The sequence below is a fragment of the Pinus tabuliformis genome, chromosome X (assembly GCF_031772625.1).
Source record: "Pinus tabuliformis cultivar Carrire ecotype Pingquan chromosome X, CPIR1, whole genome shotgun sequence".
In the NCBI taxonomy this organism is placed as follows: Eukaryota; Viridiplantae; Streptophyta; class Pinopsida; order Pinales; family Pinaceae; genus Pinus; species Pinus tabuliformis.
This window is the reverse complement of record NC_142308.1, coordinates 522109248-522124385: the sequence shown is the minus strand read 5'-3', so window position 1 is coordinate 522124385 and position 15138 is coordinate 522109248.

Below are 15138 nucleotides of genomic sequence, written 5' to 3'. Positions count from 1 at the left end.
ATTATTCATAGGAGGAGTAAAAGATTTTCTTTGAAGATTTTCTTTCCTTGGTTGACCTTTCATCTCCTTGTTGATCATTTTGGATTTCTCTTTAGAGTTCCTTGCCTCACCTTGTGAACTAGATTCACCTTCAACAGATTCATGAAAACCAAGACCAGTCTTGATAGCAGGAGACCTTTGACTATTAAGAATATCATCCAATGCTTTAGTACTATCTTGAAATCTCAAAATTTTATCCTTTTCTTCTAATTTACCTTTCAAGATATTTACCTCAACTTGAAGTTGTTCCTCCTTTTCTAGACATTGCTTCTTCATGTCTTCTCCATCTTTTCTTCCTTCTTCCATTTGTTGCCTTAGATTGAGTATCTCCTTTTCTTGCTTTTCATACAGATCCTGCTGAATTTGACGAACTCTGAAGGCACATTCCAACTGTGATTTTAAGCTGATGACTTCGTTGTCTTGTTTTTCAATTGCTTGGTGTAGATCTTCATTCTGCTTCTTGGATTCTTCAAGATCTTCCTTTAGTGAGAGGATCGTAGCTTCAAGATTTTCATAGTAGCTGGATCTATCTTTGAGTTTCTTGATGGTTGTGCTTCTTTCGTTGACTTCTTTACTTAATGATGTCACTTCATGCTGCAATTTTTGACATTGGTCTTCCTTGTCCTTGAGTAGCTTTCTTACCTTGTTTCCTTCTTCTAGTTGGGCCTTTAGTTTGGTAACTTCTTCTTTGAAAGCACATTCCCTTTTGTTCAATAGATCTTGTTGATCTTTAACTTTGTCTGTAAGCCTTCTAAATACTGCCTCTATTTGATACTTTTCTTGCTCACCCATAAAAGCATGTTCAGTAGTTTCACTATCACTTCCATCACTTTCACAAGGAAATATAGCAGGAACATCAGAGGATAACACATTCGTACCTGATAATGATTCTGAATCTGATTCTGAATCTGAAGAGCCTCTTATACCTAATCCCCAATCGATTCTCCCACTGTCATAGTCCTTCTGAGATGTCTTCTTCTTCTTATGAGCTTTCTTCTTAAGCTTCTTTCCCATTGTTCCACGGATCTCCTTCAAGTGATCAAGCTTCTATCAAAGGACCTGCTCTGATACCAATTGTTGGAAATAATACTGAGAGGGGGGGGTGAATCAGTATTATCAGATCAATCAAACTTTTCAATTTCATACTCAGAAACATATACGCTACTTCAATTAAGTGAACCCGTGTGTACACGCTACTGTGTCTAATGAAACTCGCGTATATCCAGAGATCTTATAATTCAGTTAGCTTAATCTTCAGTAAATGCATCAGATCATTATTAAGCATATTAACAGTAAACAGGTGCAGAATAACAGAACAGAACATCACACAAGAGCCACACACATGAACACAAAGATATAAGGTGGAAACCCAATGTGGGTGAAAACCACCTGCTGCAAGTCATCTCAATCTTCTTCTTAATAAGAAAATCCTTTTACAATATTTGTACTGGTGCAGTCTTATACCAGTACGGGAGCTACAACCCCCTTTGCTCTTGTACTAGCCGATCCATTTACTAGTACGCAGGCTGCTACCTGCTACAATGCTCCAAAGATCTCCTTTAGCTTTTGTACTAGCTTAGATACTAGTACGTAGGTGCTTGCCTACAATCTTCTCACCTCCAGGTACCACGTTTCATCAATTTTCAGACTGGATACACTGAAGCACAACACATAATCTGAAAGGCCACATTTCATCCAATTTTCATACTGGACCCATAACTATCATTGAAGATAAAAACAATCATCAAACTCTGAATCACTGAAACCCTGTTAACAACACTGTCACCAGAACACAGAGCAGACACAGAACTCTGTAATAACCATCTGACCCATCTGCAACTTCAAATATCAAGCTTTACAATGTATACGCTACTTCGATGAATCAAACCCGCGTGTATACGCGCTTTTTCCAAAGACAACCCGCGTACAGATCTAAAAATAATTTCTCATAACTTGCAGCTGTACCAGACATCAATCATACTCATAATACTTATAGAACAATACATGCGTCAGTATGTAGATCTAGAATAAGCATCATAAAGATAGTTCATTTCAAACCATTTGATCCTGATCTCTCCTTAGATCTTGTTCTCCATCAACCGATGAGATCTCTCCTTAGCTCAGATCAAGCAATGCATCATCAACCCATAACCTGCATACTGGATCTAATGCTTCATCAGATATTCAAGACATTTCAGATACACTTGCCTAATGATTTCCTTCCCTTTATATAGCCTTAGGCCTTGTTCAATACCAAGAGCCAAAACCATAGAAATCCAATACCATCAACTTCAAAACTAGGGATCAACACGTCCGCCGAGACGCCAAGGTCCAAAACCATAGGCACAACTTCCAAGGAATAACCGCCATGGACCAAAGGTACTTTTCCACATACACGCGCTTTTGCTGAAGCCAACCTGCGTGTACACGCGACTTGGGCTTAACGAACCTGCGTGTATGAACTTTCTCTTCTTCTTATAGTCTGATCATCAATTCCTTGCTGCTGACCTTCTGTACTATGATTTGTCATCAGTGAGGTTTGCCATCAAGGACAACACTTATCTCATAATGCCAACAATTCCTATATTGGATCAATTTGTGGAATCTTCTTCTGAAGCACTTTCTCCCCCAGAGGAAGCTCCATAACTGATCCAAGTGACACCTTGAGTGATGTGATTGACAGAATTGGGAGACTCAATCTTGATTTAACCCTAATTCAGTCAACTGAGCAGCCTGGGCCATCTCAGAAAGGTCCTCCAAAATGGCTGAGAAAGGCACTTGAAAGTGTTCATCCTTATGAGGTTGGAAAGAAAGGAACAAGAAATTCAACCAAGAAAAATGGAGGCGATGTAGACAATTCTGATTCACCTATTGATATGGATGTTTCTTATGATTGTGAACTAAATTTGTCTTCAGATTTTCAACCAACTTCCTTCAAAGAAGTCGCTTCTCATGATAAATGGAAATAAGTGGCGTAAAAGGAGTATGATGCCTTAATAAAGAATGGCACTTGGAAGCTCATTGATCCTCCATAGGGAACCAAACCAATAGGCTGCAAGTGGGCCTACAAGAACAAGTATAAAGTTGATGGATCACTTGACAAGCACAAAGACAGGCTTCTGGGAAAAGGTTTTGCATAGAAGGAAGGGGTCGACTATGAGGAGACTTCTTCCTCCACAACAAAATGGGCTACCATCCAGAAACTATTTGTCTTGGTAGGTTACAACGGTTGGAAAGTCCATCAAATGGATGTAAAAACTTCTTTCTTGAATGGAGATTTGAAAGAGAATGGTTTTTTGTCCCACCTAGAAGGATTTCATGTGAAGGGTCAAGAACATAAAGTATGCAAGCTTGTAAAATCCTTGTATGGCCTCAAGCAAGGACTGCGAGCCTGGTACAAGAAGTTAACTTATCATCTTCTGAAACTCAACTTCAAACATTATGATCTTGATGATGCAACTTTGTTTTTCAAGAAAGTTGGAAAAAAATTTATATATCTTGGGGTGTATGTAGATGATCTTCTGATGACAGGGAACAATGAGAGCTATATTTCATCCATAAAGAAGGAATTGAAGAAAGGTTTTGAAATGAAATACTTGGGGTATGTTCACTACTATTTTGGTATTGAAGTAACTCAACATCTGAAGTTTATATTCCTCTCTCAAAAGATGTACATTAGATATATGTTGAACAAGTTTGGCATGGTTGAGTGCAATCCTTTGACTACTCCAATGCAACAGAACTTAAATCTCACATCCATTGAAAGAAAATAATTTGAGGATGTAACAAAGTATGGATATCTTTTAGGAAGTTTCAACTACCTGACTACTACGAGACCAAACATTTCATTTGTTGTTGAATCCTCTCCAGGTTTATGCAAAATCATTTTGAGGGACATTGGTCTACTGTGAAAAGAGTTCTAAAGCACTTGAAGGGACCCAAGACTTTGGACTTAAATATACAAAGGTGGTCGACTTCAACTTGATTGGATACTCTGATTCAGACTTCGATGAAGATAAATAAACTAGGGTATCTACTTTAGGTTATGCTATGAGTCTTGGATCAGGATTTGTCTCCTAGAGGTTACACAAACAATCAGTTCCAGCCGATTTCATCACTGAGGTAGAATATGTGGCAACAACTGAAGCAACAAAGGAAATTGTGTGCATGAGGAAAATTCTGGAAGATTTGCAGGTGAAATAAGTGCATTCAATGTCACTCGTGATTCATGACACTTCAAAAGTAATTATAAATTTTTTCTTTTAGATATAATTAAAAAATGTGGTAAAATCAAATTAAAATAAAATATTTTGATTGTGAAATAAGTTATGGTTTTTACGCGTGTGTTATTGATAAGCCATGGTATTGGTTCATGGTATGGTATTGGTCCATGGTATGGTATTAGCCCATGGTATTGTAACATAATAATTAAAAGCTTAGATCCAAAACATAATAATCAAATGCCTAGATGGCCCATGGTATTGATTGTTGGGTTGTGTTATATTCTTTCCACAACTAGCCCACGTAGTTAACCAGGGGTTAGAGTGGGGGCGGAGCCCCCCTTCGTTGCGGCGGTTGTGTAGCGAGGCCCAGGGGGGGTCACAGGGGGTTTGAGGTGTACCCGTAACCCCACTTTATGGGGTCCGGAGCAGCGCCCCAGAAAATTTTGGTTTTGTACCCTATGTTAGGTTGGGCAGACCCACCTATGGTTTTGTGCATGTTTTTCACACATGTTCTTTGGACACGATGGTTTTTGGTCCATGGTATTGGACATGATGGTTTTCAGTCCATGGTATTGGATGCTTCGGCATGTATAAACATGTATTATAACATTGATAGGAACATAATGAAAAATCAAGCTGGTAGTCTCGGTTTTGGGATCCAACGGAAAATCTCTGTGTATATGTGTTATGCTCTCTCATTGTTTATTTTTTGTGTTTTAGAATTCATATGCAGGTAATTTCTGTAGAGGGTTAAAACCTACATTTGGTATCAGAGTTGTTTTGGCTTCAAGGGGACGCCTTTGTTGCTGAGGGGTTTCGCTCGGGCCTGTGGTAGACCCTGTTTAGTGGGAGATCTATGAGATCGATTCTGGTGGTAAAAGAAGATGGTGAGTAGTGGAAAGATAGAGATCGAGAAATTTAATGGTCAGAGTTTTGAGTTGTGGAAAATCAAGATGGAGGATCTGTTGGTGGATAAGGATCAATGGATCATGATAGATCCGAGTACTAAACCAACAAGAGTGTCCGATGAAGAATGGAAGAAGTTGGATCGGAAGGCAAAGAGCACAATACGATTGTGTCTCTCGGATTCAGTATTGCTGAATGTATCAGGGGAAGCTACGGCGAAGGCTTTGTGGGGCAAGTTAGGGACTTTGTACCAATCTAAGTCTCTAGTGAATAAACTGTTCCTGCGGAAAAAGCTGTATAACTTGAGGATGAAAGATGGAGACTCGGTGACAGAGCATCTGAACGCATTTAATACTATGGTAAGTCAGTGAGCGTCTGTTGATATTAAAATTTTAGATGAAGATAAGTGCATCAGTTTGTTGTGTTCTCTACCAGATTCATGGGATAGTCTGGTTATTGCAATAGGTAGCAATGCAACTGCCTTATAGTTTGATGAAATAGTCTCATCCTTGCTGACGGACGAGATGAGATAGAAAAATATGGAGAGCCAGAATGGTGATGCCTTGTCTGTACGAGGACGGTCCCAAAACAGAAACAAAAATAAGTCATCAAGTGGGAGATCTAAATCTAGAGGGAGATCTAAATCTCCAAGAAAACCTGTAAAGGTGATGTGCTGGAAATGCGGAAATGAAGGGCACTACAAAAGGGACTGTAAATCTAAAGCTCCTGATAAAGGAAAGAGATCTGATGATGCTCCTTCTGCAGAGGCGAAACCATCTCATATGAAGGTGGAGATGTGTACTTGGCTTCTTCAAGTACACATGTAGATCATGAGGCATGGTTGATTGACTCAGGTGCATTCATTCACTTCACTCCCCATAGAGAGTGGTTCTGCGAGTATGAGAAATATGATGGTGGTGATGTCTTCTTGGGGGATTACAAGAAGGCTAGAATCATTGGTCGCAGAAAAGTAAAGTTGAAGTTGCAAGGTGGAAGGGTTAGAACACTTCCGGGCGTTCTGCATATTCCTGCATTGGCCAAAAATTTGATTTCTGTAAGCAAGCTAGATGATGCAGGTGTAAAAACAGTGTTCGAGAAGGATACCTGCAAGATGGTTCAGGGAGCACTGGTATTGATGCGAGGAGTTTGGACTGGAACTCTGTACAAGCTGCAAGGTAGCACTGTCATTGATGGGTGCAACAGTTCTGTGGTTCCACCATCAGCATCAGATCTGCAACTTGATACATGTACTGGGGTAATTAAAGTTAGATGTCACGTTTACAAGCTAGACCGGAGATTGACTGAAGTAGCGTTTATCTACTTCCGCTAATGCAAAGCAAAAGCGTTTCGAAGGCTACCTGGCTAATCTTCAGGCTCCGTCTGTAGCTTACAAAACAAATGACATCAACAAGCAAACCATGTTCTTCCCAAGTATGGTCGCCACTATGTTAGTGTTCGAATTTGCCTCAGGCTGAGGAAGGCAAAACTCGAGGCCACATCAAACCACGCTCAGCCTCATAGCTAGCCCTACGAGGACAGGAGAGCGCTCTCTCCGGGTCTATCTCGGCAAAAGGTAATCAAATAGGCTCGAGATGACTGAATTGATGAATAATTTTAGGCTAGGTATGAAGTACAAGGATTATGGAATTTATTTTTTGAAGTTTTGTTGAATTCAAGGGAAAGGCAATTTTGGGTGCGGGGATGAGGCACAGCTTTTGCAGAGGTCTACTTGGGGCAAGATAGGCAATTGTTTTGATGCCTTTAAAGTGATTGAATGAATAGTCCTGACAGGTGAGGAGCTAAGAAGAGCAAGGAAGTCTCAAGGATTCTCCTTAAACTGAAGAAAACATGGAAAATTAAACAAACTTAAAGGCAGAGCATAGAAAATTTATGGATTCTACCTTAGCACTTCATTTGTTTAATTGCAGAAGATTAAATAAGGAAAGTTGTACACATACACAACTTACAAGTACTGAGAGAAACACACCATCAACACATAAGGCCACATGAATCCCAAATAGTGCTGCAAAACCCTGGTCTATCCTTTGCCAAAAATGCAGATAAAATATGTACAATAGTGTATCAAGCTATTCCCAAGAGTCCAACCCTGAAAATGACTAAGAAAATACATAATATAGGCAAGCTAACACATTCCCTTGCCTCTAGGGGTCGAGCTCATCATCCTAGGAGCTGTTTCAACCAATTCTAAACAAAGCACTTTAATCTAGGCAGTCAAAACAACTTGCCTCTATAAGCTAGGAAACCAATTCATTCATTAAATTCTTGCTATTTTATGAATGAATCATCTAGAATAGGTAAATAAGTGTCAATTCAACATAAAGTTCCATTAATTACATCAAGGAGGGTGAAAAATCCCATCACAAGTCAAAACTGGTCAAACTGGCTTCGTTTCCTGAGCTGAAGATGAAAACTTTGCAAAAAATCCTGATGCGTAGCGCGCCTTTCCACCTGCTTTTGGGGCACTTCCCAGCATCCAAATTGAGCTTAGGATAGCTCGTTGGAAAGGTATGGATGTCTAATTTCCAATACAAATGTAATTTTCCAATTTGGTGTCCATTTGCTGCTCCAAAAGTGCATTCTCCCAAGACTGCTTCCTGTGTGTTCAAAAAGGGGTAGTGAGGTCATTTTTTGCATGTTTTTTGACCTTTTAGGGACCCAAACCTTGATAAAATGCCTTGGCAATAGCTGAGCAGGTGTATTTCATCACGAAAAATCCAAAAATCCAAACCTTTCGTGATTTGGACCTCCCAATCTTATGGGTAGCGTGCGGCGCGCTACGCGTTGAGCCCAAAAACCTGTTTTTTACACAAAAATTTCAAAATTGACAAAATTTTCCCCAAACTTGTTGAAATTTGGGCTGGGGGTCCCCAATCAAGTACCATGCTCATCCAAAGAGGCTTCGGCCAAAATTCGAAGTCTACCAAGGTCACTTCAGAGGTGCATCAACGGAGGCGATTGTATTTTTGACATTTCTCTAAAACCATGACACCTGTGTAAAAAGTGAGGGAGGTTTTTCTTCTTTGGCATGTTGTGGACAAAAACCTCTCTCAGTTTTCCAAAATTCATCTTTGATTGCTCTGAAACATCTTTTGAGTGAAACTTATCCCGATGTGTGAAACAAGGAATTTTGTGGAAATGAAGCGAAATGAAGGGGATGAGGGGCTTGTAAATTCTTGGGGAAATTTTGGGAAGTAGGGAGGGATGTTAGGAAGTAGGGGAAAGTGGAATCTCAGAGATCGAGTGAGGGGAAGGGGTCCAAAAGGGCAAAACACAGGCTCAACCTAGAAAATTGCCAGGTTGTAGCAAGAAACTAGGGTTTCTGTGAAAATGAGGAATTTGGCTGATCTAAGGGATGGGAAGTATTTAATAAGGTACATGAAGGATAGGGGAAGGTGTATGAACATCTGGATACAATTTTTGCTAATGTTTTGACCATCCAAGAGAAATTACCTCCAAAACCCTAGGAGAGGGAAATTGACCTTACCAAGGCACAACTGAAGCATGAATAAGCTGTAAAATGACCCAATGGAACTTGACATGATGATAACAACCATATGAATGATGATAGACTTAGCTGAATAATGACATAGACTGACATTTGGGCAACTTTGAAAAGAGTGAAAGTAAACCCTAGACCTAATGCCTAGTGACCAAATTTTACTTGAAGACTCTTTGAAATGACAAAATTTGACCTTGACACTCTGAGACCACTTTGTAAGAGCATATTTGATCACTGGAGGAAAGCTGGAAAGACTGACACTAACATATTATATATCATTTATAGATGACTTCTCAAGGAATACATGGATATATTTACTTAAGAAGAAATCTGAAGTCTTTGATAGGTTTAAAGAATTTAAGGCTCTAGTGGAAAACCAAACAGAGAAGATAAAGGTGCTGAGGACAGATAATGGTGGAGAGTTTTGCAGTAAGGAATTTGAAGAATTCTATAAGAAGTGTGGTATAGCATGGCAGAAGATTACTCCATATACACCTTAGCAAAATGGAGTTGCAGAAAGAATGAACAAGACATTGATGGAAAGGGCAAGAAGCATGCTCAGTGGTGTCGGGTTAGGACGGGAATTTTGGGCAGAGGCGGTGGAGATAGCATGTTACCTAGTCAACAGATCACTTTCATTAGCGTTGGAGGATAAGACTCCACAAAAGGTATGGACTGGTAAGAAATCCTCTCTTTCACATCTGAGGCTATTTGGATGTGATGCATATGTACATGTTCCAAAGGAGAAATGAACCAAGTTGGATAGTAAATCTGAAAAGTGCATCTTTATTGGGTATAGGGATGGTTTAAAGGGTTATAAGCTTTGGAACCCAGCAACAAGGAATGTTGTGTACAATCGAGATGTAGTGTTCAGAGAGGTGAAAGATGTTATTAAACATGAAGTCCAACCAAAGGAACTTGAGAAGATAGAGTTTGAGCTAAAGGAGGAAGAATCAAACTCTACAGCAGAGGAGGAATCAGAAGATGAAGAGCCACAAACTCCGGGTGTAAGAAGATCAATTCAAGAAAGAAGTCAGCCAGAAAGGTATAGTCCATTTTTCTTTTTGTTCAAATTTTGCTTTATCTATTACTGATGATGATCCCAGAACTGTGAAGGAAGTAGTAGATTCAGAGGATGGAAAACTCTGGAAGGAGGCCATGGTTGATGAAATGACATCTTTGCACAAAAATGAGGCTTGGGATTTGGTGGAGTTGCCGGCTGGAAGGAAACCCATTGGTAGAAAATGGGTGTTCAAGAAGAAGACAAATGCAGAAGGAAAGGTGGAGAAACACAAAGCTCGGTTGGTAGCAAAAGGTTATTCCTAAGTGCCGGGAATTGATTTTGGTGATATTTTTTCTCCTGTTGCCAAGGTAACTTCTATTAGGTTACTTTTATCTATTGCTGCTGCTTTTGATTTTGAGGTAGAACAGATGGATGTGAAGACAACATTTCTTCACGGGGACCTGGAAGAGGAGATCTACATGAAGCAACCTGAAGGCTTTGCAGTGAAGGGTAAGAAAGAACTGGTATGTAAGTTAAAGAAGTCTCTGTATGGGTTAAAACAGTCACCAAGGATGTGGTATCAAAAATTTGATACATTTATACGGGGACTTGACTTCAGCAGAAGCAAAGCAGATCACTGTGTGTATTTTAAATTAATTGGTGACGTGTTATTTATCTGGTCTTATATGTGGATGATATGTTGCTGGTTGGAAATGACAAAGAAATTGTCGAGGATTTGAAGACCCAATTGTCCTCCAAATTTGACATGAAGGATCTTGGTGCTGCAAACTATATTTTGGGCATGGAAATTAAAAGAGATCGGGCAAAGAGGAAGCTCTGGTTAAACCAGAGGAAGTATGTTGAGACAATACCGCAGAGGTTTAATATGCAGGATAGTAAACCGGTGAAGGTTCCTATTCATGTAGGTGTAAAGTTATCTACTGAACAATGTCCCAAGACGCAAGAAGAGGAAGAAGATATGTCCCGTGTTCCATATGCAAGTGCAATCGGTAGCCTGATGTATGCAATGGTTTGTACTAGACCAGACATTGCACATGCAGTGGGAGTATTGAGCAAGTTTATGTCAAAACCAGGGAAGGAGCACTGGACAGCAGTGAAGCGGGTTTTCAGGTATTTGCGTGGAACTAGTGATTATGGTTTGTGCTACCAAGGAAGATTAGGATTGGACAGAATGTTGGATATTCGTGGCTTTGTTGATGCAGACTGGGTTGGAGATCTGGATCAGAGAAGATCTACAAGTGGGTATGTGTTTAACCTATTTGGAGGTGCAATCAATTGGATAAGTAAGAAACAATCTGTAGTGGCACTATCAACTACAGAGGCGGAATACATGGCAGCCATTCATGCAAGCAAGGAAGCAGTTTGGTTGCAGAGATTGTGTTCAAGTATGAGGTTAGTATGGGGAGCTATAAGGATAGACTGTGACAGCCAAAGTGCAATTTTCTTAGCAAATAACCCCACATATTATTCAAAGACAAAGCACATTGATGTTCAGTATCACTTTGTGAGGGATATGATAAAAGACAAAAAGGTGTTGCTAGTAAAGGTGGACACTTCGAAGAATACTACAGATGCATTGACAAAATCTGTGAGCTCTGAGAAGTTCTCTTGGTGTAGAGAGACAATGGGCATTTCAGGTCTAGAAAAATGACTAAGCTCTCTTGTGGCCCCCTGTGGAAAGAAAACAACAAGTGGGAGAATGTTGGGTTGTGTTATATTCTTCCCACGACTAGCCCACGTAGTTAACCAGTGGGTTAGAGGGGGGGCAGAGCCCCCCTTCATTGCGGCGATTGTGTAGCAGGGGGAGAGGTTACAGGGGGTTTGAGGTGTACTTGTAACCCCACTTTATGGGGTCTGGGGCAGTGCCCAGGAAAATTTTGGTTTTGGACCCTATGTTTGGTTGGGCGGACCCACCTATGGTTTTGTGCATGATTTTCGCACATGTTTTTTGGACGCAATAGTTTTCGGTCCATGGTATTAGACGCGATGGTTTTCAGTCCATGGTATTGGATGTTTCAGCATGTATAAATATGTATTATAACATTGAAAGGAACATAATGAAAAATCAAGATGGTAGTCTCAGTTTTGGGATCCATGGGAAAATCTTTGTGTATATGTGTTTTATGTGTTATGCTCTCGCATTGTTTATTTTCTGTGTCTTAGAATTCGTATGCAAGTAATTTCTGTAGAGGGTTAAAACCTACATTGATAAATTATTGTATTGGCCCATGGTATTATGATATTTTTTTACCTAAAAAATTGTTCGTAATTTTATTCATATATATATATATATATATATATATATATATAACAAATTAAATGTTATTATTTTTATTGCTTGGCTTAAAGTAGTTTATTGCACTAAGAATGACTAAAGAAAACATGGAAGATTGTGTTGTTTTTTAAGTTGTTATTATTATAATATTATTAGTTATAATATAGTCCACATTAAAAATGTTGACATACAATCTTTCTTACATTACATCTAAGGTCTACACATATACCCTATATTGGGTTATAGAGCGCCTCTCGCAATCAACGAGTGTTGAACTCTGTTCTCTACACCTCTCGCACAATCAACTAAGGTTGAACTCTATTCAAATTTAATATTAAATGGAAAAATCATCTCCATATTATTGATATACTATCATTATAATTTTGCAAACTGAATTGAAGTTGGATGAGTAGCATAACATTTACCATTTAAGGTAGCTACTTTTGGACATGGTCTTCTTCTATCTCCATAGAATGGAGACATGCATCCTTATAATTTCATGAACCTCTACTTTTCTAGTTTGGCCAATAAATTTGTAGAGTTTTGAGCGGAGCTTGATAGATAGATAAAGAATTTATATCCTTATAAAAGAAGGAAATTAGCTTCCATACTTGCAATTCTAGCGAATGATAAGGTCATTATGTATATTGATGTCCTTTTATTGCAAGGTAGTCAAACCAATAATCCCCACTCTTTCCTGTAGGTTTTATTTTAACTGATTACTCAAATTCTTATATAGTTTATTTTAACTGATTACTCAGATTATTTTTTTCTCAATTTGGATATGAGAATAAATCCCCTTACATAAGTTCTTCTATTTTAAAACCGAGAAAAATATTTCTTTATATACAAAACCACCCGATTCGAAAACCATATAAAAACCCTTCTGCATAACCAACACCACATATAATATATATATATAACAAAACCACATCTAATATTTACATAATATAGGGGAAGGGGCTATTCCCTTTTTAAAAACCACCAGGTTCAAGACTGGGTATATATATAACATATATAATATGCTGGAGGAATTTTACCCTCCATTTAAAGTTCCTCTCCCTTATAGTAGCCCCTCTCCTTTTGTCGAAACTCACTTACAATGGCACTTGCAACAGCGGCATGATCTTAACCTTAGACGTTGACATTTTCGTTTGGTGTGCAATTCCTTAGCACCAACGCTTACGCTTACAACAGAGTTTCACACGACCAATGGTCCCAATCAGTCCTAAAAGAAAAAGGTTTCACACCTCCTCTATATTGATTCCAGCATTGCTTCTCCAAAGCGCACTCCCTCCTAAGCTTAGTTACGACACATCTCTATGTAGATTACTTGTGCAATCTACGAACACACACTCACTCCTAAGCTTTCTGTAACAATCCTGCTTCTGTATTTTCGGTATGTGTCATCATTTGCTTCGTTGTCGAAGGGGTCAGAGGAACTCTGCCCTTAAAAACATTTCGGTGTAACTAATGAGTTTGTAAAGGGTGGGCAGAGAGAAAGGTACAGTCTAGTAAAGTCTAGTAAAACCGAGTTTGTCATAGGGCATTAAATGCTTGTTTAGCTGCATACTCCTTATAACGCACACTCACCCGGTGACTATTATACTCCTTAAGCCTAACACAATGCGCGCGTTGTGTTATCGGCTTAATAAATATAATAATCACCGCACGCTAGTGTGTGTTATCGGCTTAAGGAATATGTAGCTAAGCCAGCATTTAATGCCCTATGTCAGGTTCGTTAGCCATTGGCAAAGCCAAACGGAGTTGTCTATAATGCGATTTTTTGGAGATTCCAGTGACGGAATCAGGCGGAAGAAATTGAGGTTAAATTTTGATTTCTTGCAGTTAAAATGGTTTTTTAACTGCATATTTGGATTCAGCACCCTCGAAAACCCCTGGGACGCTTTCATTGTGCAGAAACTAGCTATCAAACTTGCGATTCCAATAAATTCCTGCCGGATTTCGACCAGAAAAACCCGCCGGAAAAGCTTTCAAAAAGTTGCATTATAGACAACTGCAAGCCAAACAAGCCGGGAAGGGTTAGCCATTGCCAAAGCCAAACAAGCCGGGAAGGAAAACAATAAAAATTAGCTGGGCACATGGAAAATAACGCCATCCACGATTACCGAGACCATTTGCCTATCAAATCATAAGATGTGATTCCTATTTTGTCATTTGAATGAACAGATCTTCCACATTTTCTGCCCGCGAAGTAGGAATAGTGATCATGGATCTTCTAAATGTAAAAATCTTTACTGACAGCCCAAAGATCATCAATACCAAATATTTCACATACAAAACATGATTTTAAGATGACATACCTTGATTAACAGCGGAAGATGTAATGGCTGCCATCTTATGTCTTTTGTCTCCTGACAGCTGCTACTCTTCTTCTCAGAATTCGGTTTCTCTCCTCTTGCCCACACTTCCTTTATGTGTTTCTTGATGGAGAAGAATACAACTCTTGTGTGGGAGAGAGAGGACCCAATCCTTTATATATTTCATTTAACTCTTAATCTGGTACGTCCATCATATACCAATTCAACGCTTTAATGCTTTAATGCTTTAATGCTTTTAATTATGGAATGACTTAATTAGTTGGGTCACATTAAGATTTAGAAACTTCCATTTAATTTCTAACATTCTTCCACTTGACCCGACTATTCATAATATTAAGCGTTGAACATCATACTATGATAAATTGCTGAGAGTTATGGCGGTTGTGCACTATTAATTCAATGCATTCCCTTCCATATACTACAATACCAACAATCCATCAATTCATACTCATAATTTATATAAAACAACATAATGGTCCACATAATGTCTTATATCATAATGATTAAACATAATATCTTTATAAGACTCTTTCTTGTTTTAAAATTACATAAAATACGTACTACTACATTAAAACAAGAAACACATGATTGTATATCAGAAACACATAAAAGAGCTCAGAATGTCACACATCACTTATTATTAATACAACCAAGACCCATTCTTTGAACATGTTCCTTAAATTGTCTTGGTTGTAACCCTTTCGTCAAAGGGTCTGTAATCATAAGTTCTGTCCTGATGTGCATGATTGACATTCTTTGTTTCTGAACCTCATCTTTCACAACAAGATACTTCAGTTCTATATGTTTGG